Consider the following 12,340-nt stretch of genomic DNA (forward strand, 5'->3'; position numbering starts at 1 on the left):
TTAAGACCTTAACCATTAGGCCAGAGTATGAGCCTAAGACCTTAGCTATTAGGCCAGAGTAAGAGTTAAGACCTTAACCAGTAGGCCAGAGTAAGAGTTAAGACCTTAACCAGTAGGCCAGTGTAAAAGTTAAGACCTTAACCATTAGGCCAGAGTACGAGTCTAAGACCTTAGCTATTAGGCCAGAGTAAGAGTTAAGACCTTAACTAGTAGGCCAGAGTAAGAGTTAAGACCTTAACCATTAGGCCATAGTACGAGTCTAAGACCTTAGCTATTAGGCCAGAGTACGAGTCTAAGAACTTAGCTATTAGGCCAGAGTACGAGTCTAAGACCTTAGCTATTAGGCCAGAGTAAGAGTTAAGACCTTAACCATTAGGCCAGAGTACGAGTCTAAGACCTTAGCTATTAGGCCAGAGTAAGAGTTAAGACCTTAGCTATTAGGCCAGAGTACGAGTCTAAGACCTTAGCTATTAGGTCAGAGTAAGTGTTAAGACCTTAACCAGTAGGCCAGAATAAGAGTTAAGACCTTAACCATTAGGCCAGAGTACGAGTCTAAGACCATAGCTATTAGGCCAGAGTAAGAGTTAAGACCTTAACCATTAGGCCAGAGTACGAGTCTAAGACCGTAGCTATTAGGCCAGAGTAAAAGTTAAGACCTTAGCTATTAGGCCAGAGTAAGAGTTAAGACCTTAACCATTAGGCCATAGTATGAGTCTAAGACCTTAGCTATTAGTCCAGAGTAAGAGTTAGGACCTTAGCTATTAGGCCAGAGTAAGAGATAAGACCTTAACCAGTAGGCCCGAGTACGAGTCTAAGACCTTAGCTATTAGGCCAGAGTAAGAGTTAAGACCTTAACCAGTAGGCTAGAGTAAGAGTTAAGACCTTAACCTGTAGGCCAGAGTAAGAGTTAAGACCTTAAACATTAGGCCAGAGTACAAGTCTAAGACCTTAGCTATTAGGCCAGAGTACGAGTCTAAGACCTTAGCTATTAGGCCAGTGTAAGAGTTAAGACCTTAACCATTAGGCCAGAGTACGAGTCAAAGACCTTAGCTATTAGGCCAAAGTAAGAGTTAAGACCTTCGCTATTAGGCCAGAGTAAGAGTTAAGACCTTAACCAGTAGGCCAGAGTACGAGTCTAAGACCTTCGCTATTAGGCCAGAGTAAGAGTTAAGACCTTAACCATTAGGCCAGAGTACGAGTCTAAGACCTTAGCTATTAGGCCAGAGTAAGAGTTAAGACCTAAGCTATTAGGCCAGAGTAAGAGTTAAGACCTTAACCAGCAGGCCAGAGTAAGAGTTAAGACCTTAACCAGTAGGCCAGTGTAAGAGTTAAGACCTTAACCATTAGGCCAGAGTACGAGTCTTAGACCTTAGCTATTAGGCCAGAGTAAGAGTTAAGACCTTAACCAGTAGGCCAGAGTAAGAGTTAAGACCTTAACCAGTAGGCCAGAGTAAGAGTTAAGACCTTAACCATTAGGCCAGAGTGCGAGTCTAAGACCTTAGCTATTAGGCCAGAGTAAGAGTTAAGACCTTAACCAGTAGGCCAGAGTAAGAGTTAAGACCTTAACCATTAGGCCATAGTACAAGTCTAAGACCTTAGCTATTAGGCCAGAGTAAGTGTTAAGACCTTAGCTATTAGGCCAGAGTAAGAGTTAAGACCTTAACCAGTAGGCCAGAGTACGAGTCTAAGACCTTAGCTATTAGGCCAGAGTACGAGTCTAAGACCTTAGCTATTCGGCCAGAGTAAGAGTTAAGACCTTAACCAGTAGGCCAGAGTACGAGTCTAAGACCTTAACTATTAGGCCAGAGTAAGAGTTAAGACCTTAGCTATTAGGCCAGAGTAAGAGTTAAGACCTTAACCATTAGGCCAGAGTACGAGTCTAAGACCTTAGCTATTAGGCCAGAGTAAGAGTGAAGACATTAGCTATTAGGCCACAGTAAGTGTTAAGACCTTAACCATTAGGCCAGAGTACGAGTCTAAGACCTTAGCTATTAGGCCAGAGTAAGAGTTAAGACCTTAACCATTATGCCAGAGTATGAGTCTAAGACCTTAGCTATTAGGCCAGAATAAAAGTTAAGACCTTAGCTATTAGGCCAGAGTAAGAGTTAAGACCTTAACTTGTAGGCCAGAGTACGAGTCTAAGACCTAAGCTATTAGGCCAGAGTACGAGTCTAAGACCTTAACCATTAGGCCAGAGTACGAGTCTAAGACCTTAGCTATTAGGCCAGAGTAAGAGATAAGACCTTAGCTATTAGGCCACAGTAAGTGTAAAGAACTTAACCATTAGGCCAGAGTATGAGTCTAAGACCTTAGCTATTAGGCCAGAATAAGAGTTAAGACCTTAACCAGTAGGCCAGAGTACGAGTCTAAGACCTTATCTATTAGTTCAGAGTAAGTGTTAAGACCTTAACCAGTAGGCCAGAGTAAGAGTTAAGATCTTAACCATTAGGCCAGAGTACGAGTCTAAGACCTTAGCTATTAGGCCAGAGTAAGATTTAAGACCTTAACCATTAGGCCAGAGTAAGAGTCTAAGACCTTAGCTATTAGGCCAGAGTACGAGTCTAAGACCTTAGCTATCAGGCCAGAGTAAGAGTTAAGACCTGAACCATTAGGCCAGTCTAAGAGTTAAAACCTTAACCCGTAGGCCATAGTACGAGTCTAAGACCTTAGCTATTAGGCCAGAGTAAGAGTTAAGACCTTAACCATAAGGCCAGAGTACGAGTCTAAGATCTTAGCTATTAGGCCAGAGTAAAAGTTAAGACCTTAGCTATTAGGCCCGAGTAAGAGTTAAGACCTTAACCATTAGGCCATAGTACGAGTCTAAGACCTTAGCTATTAGGCCAGAGTAAGAGTTAAGACTTTAACCAGTAGTCCAGAGTAAGAGTTAAGACCTTAACCTGTAGGCCATAGTACGAGTCTAAGACCTTAGCTATTAGGCCAGAGTAAGAGTTAGGACCTTAGCTATTAGGCCAGAGTAAGAGTTAAGACCTTAACCATTAGGCCAGAGTACGAGTCTAAGACCTTAGCTATTAGGCCAGAGTAAGACTTAGGACCTTAACCATTAGGCCAGACTAAGAGTTAAGACCTTAACCTGTAAGCCATAGTACGAGTCTAAGACCTTAGCTATTAGGCCAGAGTAAGTGTTAAGACCTTAACCATTAGGCCAGAGTACGAGTCAAAGACCTTAGCTATTAGGCCAGAGTAAGAGTTAAGACCTTAGCTATTAGGCCAGAGTAAGAGATAAGACCTTAGCTATTAGGCCACAGTAAGTGTAAAGACCTGAACCATTAGTCCAGAGTATGAGTCTAAGACCTTAGCTATTAGGCCAGAGTAAGAGTTAAGACCTTAACCAGTAGGCCAGAGTACGAGTCTCAGACCTTAGCTATTAGTTCAGAGTAAGTGTTAAGATCTTAACCATTAGGCCAGAGTATGAGTCTAAGACCTTAGCTATTAGGCCAGAGTAAGAGTTAAGACCTTAACCATTAGGCCAGAGTAAGAGTCTAAGACCTTAGCTATTAGGCCAGAGTACGAGTCTAAGACCTTAGCTATTAGGCCAAAGTAAGAGTTAAGACCTTAACCTGTAGGCCATAGTACGAGTCTAAGACCTTAGCTATTAGGCCAGAGTAAGAGTTAAGACCTTAACCATTAGGCCAGAGTACGAGTCTAAGACCTTAGCTATTAGGCCAGAGTAAGAGTTAAGACCTTAACCAGTAGGCCAGAGTAAGAGATAAGACCTTAACCATTAGGCCATAGTACAAGTCTAAGATCTTAGCTATTAGGCCAGATTAAGAGTTAAGACCTTAGCTATTAGGCCAGAGTAAGAGTTAAGACCCTAACCATTAGGCCAGAGTACGAGTCTAAGACCTTAGCTATTAGGCCAGAGTAAGAGTTAAGACCTTAGCTATTAGGCCAGAGTAAGAGTTAAGACCTTAACCATTAGGCCAGAGTACGAGTCTAAGACCTTAGCTATTAGGCCAGAGTAAGAGTTAAGACCTTAGCTATTAGGCCAGAGTAAGAGTTAAGACCTTAACCTGTAGGCCAGAGTACAAGTCTAAGACCTTAGCTATTAGGCCAGAGTAAGAGTTAAGACCTTAACCATTAGGCAAGAGTACAAGTCAAAGACCTTAGCTATTAGGCCAGAGTAAGTGTTAAGACCTTAGCTATTAGGCCAGAGTAAGAGTTAAGACCTTAACCATTAAGCCAGAGTACGAGTCTAAGACCTTAGCTATTAGGCCAGAGTAAGAGTTAAGACCTTAACCTTTAGGCCAGAGTACGATTCTAAGACCTTATCTATTAGGCAAGAGTAAGAGTTAAGACCTTAACGATTAGGCCAGAGTACGAGTCTAAGACCTTAGCTATTAGGCCAGAGTAAGAGTTAAGACCTTAACCCGTAGGGCAGAGTAAGAGTTAAGACCTTAACCATTAGGCCAGAGCACGAGTCTAAGACCTTAGCTATTAGGCCAGAGTAAGAGTTAAGACCTTAACCATTAGGCCAGAGTACGAGTCTAAGAACTTAGCTGTTAGGCCAGAGTAAGAGTTAAGACCATAGCTATTAGGCCAGAGTAAGAGTTAAGACCTTAACTTGTAGGCCATAGTACGAGTCTAAGACCTTAGCTATTAGGCCAGAGTAAGAGTTAAGACCTTAGCTATTAGGCCAGAGTAAAAGTTAAGACCTTAACCATTAGGCCAGAGTACGAGTCTAAGACCTTAGCTATTAGGCCAGAGTAATAGTTAAGACCTTAGCTATTAGGCCAGAGTAAGAGTTAAGAGATTAACCTGTAGGCGATAGTACGAGTCTAAGACCTTAGCTATTAGGCCAGAGTAAGAGTTAAGACCTTAACCATTAGGCCAGAGTACGAGTCTAAGACCTTAGCTATTAGGCCAGAGTATTAGTTAAGACCTTAACCATTAGGCCAGAGTGCGAGTCTAAGACCTTAGCTATTAGGCCAGAGTAAGAGTTAAGACCTTAACCAATAGGTCAGAGTACAAGTCTAAGACCTTAGCTATTAGGCCAGAGTTCTAGTTTAAGACCTTAGCTATTAGGCCAGAGTAAGAGTTACGACTTTAACCAGTGGGCCAGAGTACGAGTCTTAGACCTTAGCTATTAGGCCAGAGTACGAGTCTAAGACCTTAGCTATTAGGCCAGAGTACGAGTCTAAGACCTTAGCTATTAGGCCAGAGTAAGAGTTAAGACCTTAACCATTAGGCCAGACTAAGAGTTAAGACCTTAACCTGTAGGCCATAGTACGAGTCTAAGACCTTAGCTATTAGGCCAGAGTAAGAGTTAAGACCTTAACCATTAGGCCAGAGTACGAGTCTAGGACTTTAGCTATTAGGCCGGACTAAAAGTTAAGACCTTAGCTATTAGGCCAGAGTAAGAGTTAAGACCTTAACCATTAGGCCATAGTACGAGTCTAAGACCTTAGCTATTGGGCCAGAGTAAGAGTTAAGACTTAAACCAGTAGGCCAGAGTAAGAGTTAAGACCTTAACCTGTAGGCCATAGTACTAGTCTAAGACCTTAGCTATTAGGCCAGAGTAAGAGTTAAGACCTTAACCAGCAGGCCAGAGTAAGAGTTAAGACCTTAACCAGTAGGCCAAAGTAAGAGCTAAGACCTTAACCATTAGGCCAGAGTATGAGCCTAAGACCTTAGCTATTAGGCCAGAGTAAGAGTTAAGACCTTAACCAGTAGGCCAGAGTAAGAGTTAAGACCTTAACCAGTAGGCCAGTGTAAAAGTTAAGACCTTAACCATTAGGCCAGAGTACGAGTCTAAGACCTTACCTATTAGGCCAGAGTAAGAGTTAAGACCTTAACTAGTAGGCCAGAGTAAGAGTTAAGACCTTAACCATTAGGCCATAGTACGAGTCTAAGACCTTAGCTATTAGGCCAGAGTACGAGTCTAAGAACTTAGCTATTAGGCCAGAGTACGAGTCTAAGACCTTAGCTATTAGGCCAGAGTAAGAGTTAAGACCTTAACCATTAGGCCAGAGTATGAGTCTAAGACCTTAGCTATTAGGCCAGAGTAAGAGTTAAGACCTTAGCTATTAGGCCAGAGTACGAGTATTAGACCTTAGCTATTAGGTCAGAGTAAGTGTTAAGACCTTAACCAGTAGGCCAGAATAAGAGTTAAGACCTTAACCATTAGGCCAGAGTACGAGTCTAAGACCATAGCTATTAGGCCAGAGTAAGAGTTAAGACCTTAACCATTAGGCCAGAGTACGAGTCTAAGACCGTAGCTATTAGGCCAGAGTAAAAGTTAAGACCTTAGCTATTAGGCCAGAGTAAGAGTTAAGACCTTAACCATTAGGCCATAGTATGAGTCTAAGACCTTAGCTATTAGTCCAGAGTAAGAGTTAAGACCTTAGCTATTAGGCCAGAGTAAGAGATAAGACCTTAACCAGTAGGCCCGAGTACGAGTCTAAGACCTTAGCTATTAGGCCAGAGTAAGAGTTAAGACCTTAACCAGTAGGCTAGAGTAAGAGTTAAGACCTTAACCTGTAGGCCAGAGTAAGAGTTAAGACCTTAAACATTAGGCCAGAGTACAAGTCTAAGACCTTAGCTATTAGGCCAGAGTACGAGTCTAAGACCTTAGCTATTAGGCCAGTGTAAGAGTTAAGACCTTAACCATTAGGCCAGAGTACGAGTCAAAGACCTTAGCTATTAGGCCAGAGTAAGAGTTAAGACCTTCGCTATTAGGCCAGAGTAAGAGTTAAGACCTTAACCAGTAGGCCAGAGTACGAGTCTAAGACCTTCGCTATTAGGCCAGAGTAAGAGTTAAGACCTTAACCATTAGGCCAGAGTACGAGTCTAAGACCTTAGCTATTAGGCCAGAGTAAGAGTTAAGACCTAAGCTATTAGGCCAGAGTAAGAGTTAAGACCTTAACCAGTAGGCCAGTGTAAGAGTTAAGACCTTAACCAGTAGGCCAGTGTAAGAGTTAAGACCTTAACCATTAGGCCAGAGTACGAGCCTTAGACCTTAGCTATTAGGCCAGAGTAAGAGTTAAGACCTTAACCAGTAGGCCAGAGTAAGAGTTAAGACCTTAACCAGTAGGCCAGAGTAAGAGTTAAGACCTTAACCATTAGGCCAGAGTGCGAGTCTAAGACCTTAGCTATTAGGCCAGAGTAAGAGTTAAGACCTTAACCAGTAGGCCAGAGTAAGAGTTAAGACCTTAACCATTAGGCCATAGTACAAGTCTAAGACCTTAGCTATTAGGCCAGAGTAAGAGTTAAGACCTTAGCTATTAGGCCAGAGTAAGAGTTAAGACCTTAACCAGTAGGCCAGAGTACGAGTCTAAGACCTTAGCTATTAGGCCAGAGTACGAGTCTAAGACCTTAGCTATTCGGCCAGAGTAAGAGTTAAGACCTTAACCAGTAGGCCAGAGTACGAGTCTAAGACCTTAACTATTAGGCCAGAGTAAGAGTTAAGACCTTAGCTATTAGGCCAGAGTAAGAGTTAAGACCTTAACCATTAGGCCAGAGTACGAGTCTAAGACCTTAGCTATTAGGCCAGAGTAAGAGTGAAGACATTAGCTATTAGGCCACAGTAAGTGTTAAGACCTTAACCATTAGGCCAGAGTACGAGTCTAAGACCTTAGCTATTAGGCCAGAGTAAGAGTTAAGACCTTAACCATTATGCCAGAGTACGAGTCTAAGACCTTAGCTATTAGGCCAGAGTAAAAGTTAAGACCTTAGCTATTAGGCCAGAGTAAGAGTTAAGACCTTAACTTGTAGGCCAGAGTACGAGTCTAAGACCTAAGCTATTAGGCCAGAGTACGAGTCTAAGACCTTAGCTATTAGGCCAGAGTAAGAGTTAAGACCTTAACCATTAGGCCAGACTAAGAGTTAAGACCTTAACCTGTAGGCCATAGTACGAGTCTAAGACCTTAGCTATTAGGCCAGAGTAAGAGTTAAGACCTTAACCATTAGGCCAGAGTACGAGTCTAAGACCTTAGCTATTAGGCCAGAGTAAGAGATAAGACCTTAGCTATTAGGCCACAGTAAGTGTAAAGAACTTAACCATTAGGCCAGAGTATGAGTCTAAGACCTTAGCTATTAGGCCAGAATAAGAGTTAAGACCTTAACCAGTAGGCCAGAGTACGAGTCTAAGACCTTATCTATTAGTTCAGAGTAAGTGTTAAGACCTTAACCATTAGGCCAGAGTAAGAGTCTAAGACCTTAGCTATTAGGCCAGAGTACGAGTCTAAGACCTTAGCTATCAGGCCAGAGTAAGAGTTAAGACCTGAACCATTAGGCCAGTCTAAGAGTTAAAACCTTAACCTGTAGGCCATAGTACGAGTCTAAGACCTTAGCAATTAGGCCAGAGTAAGAGTTAAGACCTTAACCATTAGGCCAGAGTACGAGTCTAAGACCTTAGCTATTAGGCCAGAGTAAGAGTTAAGACCTTAGCTATTAGGCCAGAGTACGAGTATTAGACCTTAGCTATTAGGTCAGAGTAAGTGTTAAGACCTTAACCAGTAGGCCAGAATAAGAGTTAAGACCTTAACCATTAGGCCAGAGTACGAGTCTAAGACCATAGCTATTAGGCCAGAGTAAGAGTTAAGACCTTAACCATTAGGCCAGAGTACGAGTCTAAGACCGTAGCTATTAGGCCAGAGTAAAAGTTAAGACCTTAGCTATTAGGCCAGAGTAAGAGTTAAGACCTTAACCATTAGGCCATAGTATGAGTCTAAGACCTTAGCTATTAGTCCAGAGTAAGAGTTAAGACCTTAGCTATTAGGCCAGAGTAAGAGATAAGACCTTAACCAGTAGGCCCGAGTACGAGTCTAAGACCTTAGCTATTAGGCCAGAGTAAGAGTTAAGACCTTAACCAGTAGGCTAGAGTAAGAGTTAAGACCTTAACCTGTAGGCCAGAGTAAGAGTTAAGACCTTAAACATTAGGCCAGAGTACAAGTCTAAGACCTTAGCTATTAGGCCAGAGTACGAGTCTAAGACCTTAGCTATTAGGCCAGTGTAAGAGTTAAGACCTTAACCATTAGGCCAGAGTACGAGTCAAAGACCTTAGCTATTAGGCCAGAGTAAGAGTTAAGACCTTCGCTATTAGGCCAGATTAAGAGTTAAGACCTTAACCAGTAGGCCAGAGTACGAGTCTAAGACCTTCGCTATTAGGCCAGAGTAAGAGTTAAGACCTTAACCATTAGGCCAGAGTACGAGTCTAAGACCTTAGCTATTAGGCCAGAGTAAGAGTTAAGACCTAAGCTATTAGGCCAGAGTAAGAGTTAAGACCTTAACCAGTAGGCCAGTGTAAGAGTTAAGACCTTAACCAGTAGGCCAGTGTAAGAGTTAAGACCTTAACCATTAGGCCAGAGTACGAGCCTTAGACCTTAGCTATTAGGCCAGAGTAAGAGTTAAGACCTTAACCAGTAGGCCAGAGTAAGAGTTAAGACCTTAACCAGTAGGCCAGAGTAAGAGTTAAGACCTTAACCATTAGGCCAGAGTGCGAGTCTAAGACCTTAGCTATTAGGCCAGAGTAAGAGTTAAGACCTTAACCAGTAGGCCAGAGTAAGAGTTAAGACCTTAACCATTAGGCCATAGTACAAGTCTAAGACCTTAGCTATTAGGCCAGAGTAAGAGTTAAGACCTTAGCTATTAGGCCAGAGTAAGAGTTAAGACCTTAACCAGTAGGCCAGAGTACGAGTCTAAGACCTTAGCTATTAGGCCAGAGTACGAGTCTAAGACCTTAGCTATTCGGCCAGAGTAAGAGTTAAGACCTTAACCAGTAGGCCAGAGTACGAGTCTAAGACCTTAACTATTAGGCCAGAGTAAGAGTTAAGACCTTAGCTATTAGGCCAGAGTAAGAGTTAAGACCTTAACCATTAGGCCAGAGTACGAGTCTAAGACCTTAGCTATTAGGCCAGAGTAAGAGTGAAGACATTAGCTATTAGGCCACAGTAAGTGTTAAGACCTTAACCATTAGGCCAGAGTACGAGTCTAAGACCTTAGCTATTAGGCCAGAGTAAGAGTTAAGACCTTAACCATTATGCCAGAGTACGAGTCTAAGACCTTAGCTATTAGGCCAGAGTAAAAGTTAAGACCTTAGCTATTAGGCCAGAGTAAGAGTTAAGACCTTAACTTGTAGGCCAGAGTACGAGTCTAAGACCTAAGCTATTAGGCCAGAGTACGAGTCTAAGACCTTAGCTATTAGGCCAGAGTAAGAGTTAAGACCTTAACCATTAGGCCAGACTAAGAGTTAAGACCTTAACCTGTAGGCCATAGTACGAGTCTAAGACCTTAGCTATTAGGCCAGAGTAAGAGTTAAGACCTTAACCATTAGGCCAGAGTACGAGTCTAAGACCTTAGCTATTAGGCCAGAGTAAGAGATAAGACCTTAGCTATTAGGCCACAGTAAGTGTAAAGAACTTAACCATTAGGCCAGAGTATGAGTCTAAGACCTTAGCTATTAGGCCAGAATAAGAGTTAAGACCTTAACCAGTAGGCCAGAGTACGAGTCTAAGACCTTATCTATTAGTTCAGAGTAAGTGTTAAGACCTTAACCATTAGGCCAGAGTAAGAGTCTAAGACCTTAGCTATTAGGCCAGAGTACGAGTCTAAGACCTTAGCTATCAGGCCAGAGTAAGAGTTAAGACCTGAACCATTAGGCCAGTCTAAGAGTTAAAACCTTAACCTGTAGGCCATAGTACGAGTCTAAGACCTTAGCAATTAGGCCAGAGTAAGAGTTAAGACCTTAACCATTAGGCCAGAGTACGAGTCTAAGATCTTAGCTATTAGGCCAGAGTAAAAGTTAAGACCTTAGCTATTAGGCCCGAGTAAGAGTTAAGACCTTAACCATTAGGCCATAGTACGAGTCTAAGACCTTAGCTATTAGGCCAGAGTAAGAGTTAAGACTTTAACCAGTAGTCCAGAGTAAGAGTTAAGACCTTAACCTGTAGGCCATAGTACGAGTCTAAGACCTTAGCTATTAGGCCAGAGTAAGAGTTAGGACCTTAGCTATTAGGCCAGAGTAAGAGTTAAGACCTTAACCATTAGGCCAGAGTACGAGTCTAAGACCTTAGCTATTAGGCCAGAGTAAGACTTAAGACCTTAACCATTAGGCCAGACTAAGAGTTAAGACCTTAACCTGTAAGCCATAGTACGAGTCTGAGACCTTAGCTATTAGGCCAGAGTAAGAGTTAAGACCTTAACCATTAGGCCAGAGTACGAGTCAAAGACCTTAGCTATTAGGCCAGAGTAAGAGTTAAGACCTTAGCTATTAGGCCAGAGTAAGAGATAAGACCTTAGCTATTAGGCCACAGTAAGTGTAAAGACCTGAACCATTAGTCCAGAGTATGAGTCTAAGACCTTAGCTATTAGGCCAGAGTAAGAGTTAAGACCTTAACCAGTAGGCCAGAGTACGCGTCTCAGACCTTAGCTATTAGTTCAGAGTAAGTGTTAAGATCTTAACCATTAGGCCAGAGTATGAGTCTAAGACCTTAGCTATTAGGCCAGAGTAGGAGTTAAGACCTTAACCATTAGGCCAGAGTAAGAGTCTAAGACCTTAGCTATTAGGCCAGAGTACGAGTCTAAGACCTTAGCTATTAGGCCAGAGTAAGAGTTAAGACCTTAACCTGTAGGCCATAGTACGAGTCTAAGACCTTAGCTATTAGGCCAGAGTAAGAGTTAAGACCTTAACCATTAGGCCAGAGTACGAGTCTAAGACCTTAGCTATTAGGCCAGAGTAAGAGTTAAGACCTTAACCATTAGGCCAGACTAAGAGTTAAGACCTTAACCTGTAAGCCATAGTACGAGTCTAAGACCTTAGCTATTAGGCCAGAGTAAGAGTTAAGACCTTAACCATTAGGCCAGAGTACGAGTCAAAGACCTTAGCTATTAGGCCAGAGTAAGAGTTAAGACCTTAGCTATTAGGCCAGAGTAAGAGATAAGACCTTAGCTATTAGGCCACAGTAAGTGTAAAGACCTGAACCATTAGTCCAGAGTATGAGTCTAAGACCTTAGCTATTAGGCCAGAGTAAGAGTTAAGACCTTAACCATTAGGCCAGAGTACGAGTCTAAGACCTTAGCTATTAGGCCAGAGTAAGAGTTAAGACCTTAACCAGTAGGCCAGAGTAAGAGATAAGACCTTAACCATTAGGCCATAGTACAAGTCTAAGATCTTAGCTATTAGGCCAGATTAAGAGATAAGACCTTAGCTATTAGGCCAGAGTAAGAGTTAAGACCTTAACCATTAGGCCAGAGTACGAGTCTAAGACCTTAGCTATTAGGCCAGAGTAAGAGTTAAGACCTTAGCTATTAGGCCAGAGTAAGAGTTAAGACCTTAACCATTAGGCCAGAGTACGAGTCTAAGACCTTAGCTATTAGGCCAGAG

The sequence above is a fragment of the Triturus cristatus genome, chromosome 9 (assembly GCF_964204655.1).
Source record: "Triturus cristatus chromosome 9, aTriCri1.1, whole genome shotgun sequence".
NCBI classification, from domain to species: domain Eukaryota; kingdom Metazoa; phylum Chordata; class Amphibia; order Caudata; family Salamandridae; genus Triturus; species Triturus cristatus.